We start from the raw sequence: 5,849 nt of genomic DNA on the forward strand, positions 1-5,849 counted from the left end.
GTTTCTGGATCAATAGTCTAGCGATAATAACACTAGGCCGTTATCTCTCCTAAATGTGTAACCCTGTGTAAAACCGACATCAAACTCATCCCCTGCATTTCAAATCCAGAGGGTGAAATTGAAACTATACCATTTACCTTGCTGGTCACACTCTGATGCAACAAGCAAACTTACGACTCATCAACTTTTTTTTAAAGTTTATTAGTGTCACAAGTAGGATTACATTAACACTGCAATTAGGTTACTATGAAAATCCCCCAGTTGCCACAGTCCAGTGCCTGTTCGGGTACACTGAGGGAGAATTTAGTGTGGCCAATGCACTGAACCAGTTTGTCTTTCGAACTGTGGCAGGAAACCCATGCAGACGCTTGCAGACTCTGCACAGACAGTGAGCCAAGCCAGGAATCGAACCCGGGCCCCTGGCACTGTAAATTAATGTTTTTGATTTGTCATTAAAAACTAGAAAGAGTGCAGAAAAGATTTACTAGGGTGATACTGAGACTTGATGGTTTGAGTTATAAGGAGGGGCTGGATAGACTGGGACTGTTTTCTCTGGAGGGAAGAGGCTTATAGAGGTCTATAAAATAATGAGGGTCATAGATCAGCTAGATAGTCAAGATCTGTTCCCAAAGGTACAGGAACCTAAAACTAGAGGGCGTAGGTTTAAAGTGACAGGGGAGAAAGACAAAAGGGTCCAGAGGGGCAATTTCTGCACTCAGAGGGTGGTGAGTGTCTGGAATGAGCTGCCAGAGATAGTAGTAGAGGCGGGTACAATTTTGTCTTTTAAAATGCATTTAGAAAGTTACATAGATAAGATGAATGTAGAGGGATATGGGCCAAATTCAGGCAATTGGGACTAAGTGGTAAAAACTGGGTGGCATGGACAAGTCAGGCCAAAGGGCCTGTTCCTATGCTGTAAACCTCCATGAATCTATATGACTCTAGGATCCATCCTGGACGTTGCCACAGCCTTCAAGAGCTGCAGTGTAAGTTGGTGAGTTATAATTTCTAAAAGTGCCCACTAGTTGCATTGTTCTAAAGTGGAGGGTTTTCTGGGTGAGAGCAAAGCAAGAGTGCCCTTGCTGAGGAAGCCTCGCTCCCCCAGTCAAGTGGGAGCTTTATTTAATATTCCTGCAGATTATGTATTTGGGGTTGTAACACTGTGAGGGAGGTCACTTATTGGTACCATGCAGGTACCATCCATGTGGAGTAGGGTCCGGCATAACAGTCTGGACAGTCCATCAGCAACTTAATTTGGCTGCATGAGGATTTGGTCAGCTCAGACCATGGGTTTAATCATTGTGTTGCAGTTCTACATGCCTCTGCATCGAATTCTCAAAAACAGCAACCTGGAGACATATGAATCTATTAACCACTCTGCCACCATGGGCAGCACAGTGGCATAGTGGTTAGCACTGCTGCCTCATGGCATCAGGAACCGAGGTTCCATTCCAGCCTTGGGTGACTGTGTAGACGTATTGCCTGGATTTCTTTTGGTTACTCTGGTTTCCTACCACAGTCCAAAGATGTGCAGGTTAGGTTGATTGGCCATCTAAATTGCCCCTTAGTGTCGGGGGGATTAGCGAGTAAATATGTGGAATAGGCCTGGGTGGGATTGTTGTTGGTCCAGGCTTGGTGGGCCAAATTGGCTCTTTCTGCACTATCAGGATTCTATGAATGTTGTAAAAATTGCTAAGACATTTTACAGAGGTGTTATTTATAAAGAATTACACAATGCCACAAATAAAATGTTAGAGCTAATAATCAGAAACCTATTTAAAGAGGTAGGTTTAATGGAGCATCTTAAACGAGGAAAGAGAAGTGGGAAGACGGACACTTCTTTAAGTTTGTGGACCTTTAAATTTTTTGCTCACATCCAGAAGCATGTTATCTTAATGGGAACACCTACGTGGTAATTTCCAGTTGCAGTGCGATTAGATTACCACCCAGCTTAAAGGGGACGTTACTCTCTGTCCTGTGTCCATACCTCTTGTTTGCAGTAACTGTATTCATCAAGAGTATACTTGCAATTCGGTGCAACTTCCCTTTAAGAGAGAGACAGATGGCCTTAAATAACGTAAGAACACAAGAACTAGGAGCAGGAGTAGGCCATCAGGCCCCTCGAGCCTGCTCCGCCATTCAATAAGATCATGGATGATCTTTAAGAACTGATAGACTCCAAAATCATGCACGGGATCACAATGAACCACTAACCAGATGCAGGCCAATCAAACACTCCCTACCCCTCCTCATACCAAGAGGTAATTCCCAAACCTTACACTCCTTTCCTGCAGATCCAGCCCAGAAATGGACTCAGAGGAGGAAGAGAATTATAAAAAGGAGGTAAAGCAAATTTGAACCTTTCCTTGCCAGATCCAGTCATGGTGAGGGGGTTGAAGATGAGGAGGGAGATGGAGGCAGACTGAAGCTCACCTCTGAGTTCCTCCATAGATGTCCTGGCCTATGTTCCTCTACCCAAACCCCAGTAAAACGTTCCCTGCACCTCATACTTCCTCAATGCAATGCTCTACCTGACACGCTATGACCTATCTATACAATGCCACACACTCCTTATTTGGGCAGAGGGTCATGTCTTCAGGTATTGTATAGGATTTACCTGTTTTTAACCTAGATCAATGGAATCATACGTGGAGAGAAATACTGTATGCTCGCACTAATGCCAAAATCACAAGTTAGGGTCTAGGCTAACTTCATAATATACCTTGGAGTTTCTGACCTGGCCCCAACAACTTAAATTCACAGTTTGAGAATCTCAAACCAGAACTCATCCAGGTTCTCTACTTGCTAATAGATTAAACTGGTATTTAATTTGTCAGAAGTACTGTACTGTGGAAGCAAAAAAACAGGAGCACATGGGGGTGGCACAGTGGTTAGCACTGCTGCCTCACAGCATCAGGGACCCGGGTTCAATTCCCAGCTTGGGTCACTGCTTGTGTGGAGTTTGCACATTCTCCCTGTGTCTGCGTGGGTTTCCTCCGGGTGCTCCGGTTTCCTCCCACAGTCTGAAAGTCACGCTGGTTAGGTGCATTGGTCATTCTAAATTCTCCCTCAGTGTACCCGAACAGGCACCAGAGTGTGGCAAATAGGGGATTTTCACAGTAACTTCATTGCAGTGTTAATGTAAGCCTACTTGTGGCCGTAATAAATGAACATTTTTAAAAACCTGCAGTTTCATACCATTTACCACTAGATGGAGTTGACAAACAGTTGCTTTAATGTGTATATGAATATTCCATTCCTGAGGAAAAGTACCTTTGACCTGAATTTAAGTGGGCAAAATCTGAGTGTATGTTATTGATTTCAACTGATGCAATGTAAATTTCAGCTGCTTTATTGAATGGAGCGAAATTAATCCATGGCAGTGGGGTGACACTAGACTTTCATAGAATCATACAGTACAAAAGGAGGCCATTCAGTCCACCGAGTCTGAACCAACTACAATCCCACCCAAACCCTGTACCAATGACCCCTGTCCTTAACCTAGCTAGTACCCCTGACACTAAGGGGCAATTTAGCATGGCCAATCAACTTAACTTGCACATCTTTGGAGACTGTGGGAGGAAACCGGAGCATCCGGAGGAAACCCACGCAGACACAGGGAGAATGTGTAAAACTCCATGCTGACAGTGACTCGAGGCCAGAATTGAACCCGGGTCACTGGCGCTGTGAGGCAGCAGTGCTAACCACTGTGTCACCGTGCCGTCCCATAAGTGAACTGGAACCTCATTTTACACTTCAGTACATTTCAGTGCCTGGCAGATTTTCTATTCTGTTGGAGCAGTGGTAAAGAATATTGGGCGTGTTGCAAAATTGGTGCTGGGTCGTTATTAGTCAGTTTTGCACTGTTGTGGTGGACCAATTTCATTCAGAATTAATGGCTCCTGTAGACATCAGGAAGAATTAAATAAACAGCTAAGGAGGAGCTGCAAATAACACTTTTCCTGATCTCAGGATATCCCAAAGCATCTCAAAGCCAATAGCTTGCTTTTGAGTTGTAGTGTGACTGTTGTAATGTAGAAACCAGGGCAGTCAATTTGCACATAGCAAGATATCGTAAGCAGCTTGGAATGGTCTTCACCTGAACCACACTGGGACCAATGTCCTGATGAATGGTGTAACCTGGATGGTAGGGAGGGTACTAAACAACATCATGGGGTGAGGTTCATGTTTATAGAGAATTGAAAAATTAAAGAGGAGGGACAATGCAATAATACAGGGTGAATGCTGGTAGCCAGAGTGTGAAAGGAAGGGACAGAATATACAACTATAAGACTGCACCAGAATATTTATTGTTATTTATTTATTAGTGTCACAAATAGGCTTACACTAGCTCTGAAATGAATTTACTGTGAAAGCTTCCTAATCGCCACACTCCATCTGTTTGGATACACTGAAGGAGAATTAAGCATGGGCAATGCACTTAACCAGCATGTCTTTTGGACTGTGGGAGGAAATCTGAGCACCCAAAGGAAACCCATGTAGATGCAGGAAGAATGTGCAGATTCCACACAGACAATGAACCAAGGCAGGAATCAAATCCAGGTCCCTGGCACTGTGAGGCAGCAGCGCTGACCACTCTGCCACTCAATTAGGGGGGAAAAAAGTACTAAGCTAACGGAGGGCTGGGTGGGTTCAGGTGAAGGGAGGTTTTGAGATCCAAAGATAAAAAAATAAGGTAGTAGAGAAGTATATTGGTGTGGTTAGAGATAAGCTGAGTGGGTCAGGAAGGTTAAGAGATTTTAACAGCAATATTGCACTACAGCAGAATATACAGGGGTAAAGAAACTAAAATCACTTTATCTGAAAGTACGGAGCACTCAAAACAAGATAGAAGAACTAGAGGCACAGTTAGTGTGATTACAGCTTGTATTCGGTCACCAGTATAGGGAGCTGGTTACAAAGGAATAAATATTCCTGGGTACACAATGGGATGAAGTTTACAGGATTCCATGATTTTTATTCCCACCATCCTTGATGCTACTTGATGTCTGATAGCAATTTCGACACTTGGAGCAATATTAATTGCTTTAAGGGAAGACTTCCATCCCTACCTCAGGTGGATGTCCCAGCTTAGAGAGATACTGGCTGATGGGATGATTGGCAGCTCCGATCCTGGCAGTGCCAGGCAGGACCAATGTAAAGTAGCCCAGACTTCAGGTAAGTCGAATGTGTCGCTGGGTTTCATTAAAAAGAAGAGGCTTATAATGTTGCAAAGAATAGTAACAGACTTGAAAGTTGTGTTTGGAAACCAACAAAGGCCCACCAGTAAGTTAATAAAAAGATAGAAAAAATAGAATATACAAATGAGCTAGCCAAGAACATCACACAGATCTAAAGGTTTCAACAAGTACATAAAAAAGGAAGGGAGTAGCTAAAATAAATGTCAACCTCTTCAAAGCAGAGATAGGAGAAATTGTCATGAGAAATGGGGGAATAGAAGAGACATTGAACAAATATTTTATATCTGGTTTCATTGCAGAAAACACAAGTTGAATTCTACAAATAGAAGGTAATGTAAGGGCTAATAAGAGTGAGGAAATCAAAGCATTAATATCAGCAGAGAAAAATACTTGGGACACAAGAGGGACCAGAATCCCACAAATAAAAAAGACCTCTTGGCCTGTTTCCTATTATTCTATAAGAGATAGTTGATGCACTAGCTATGACTTTCTGAAATTAACTAAATTCTGAAACTGTACCAGTAGATTAAAAGTTTGCAAATGTAAAAACACTATTTCTATGAAATAAAAATATAAACACGACAAAATATAAATTCTACAAAATACAGATATTAATTGGGAGAATTGGCTTTTATCGTTAAGACTGGA

This window comes from Carcharhinus amblyrhynchos, chromosome 9 (genome assembly GCF_965287045.1).
Source record: "Carcharhinus amblyrhynchos chromosome 9, sCarAmb.v2.hapA, whole genome shotgun sequence".
In the NCBI taxonomy this organism is placed as follows: Eukaryota; Metazoa; Chordata; class Chondrichthyes; order Carcharhiniformes; family Carcharhinidae; genus Carcharhinus; species Carcharhinus amblyrhynchos.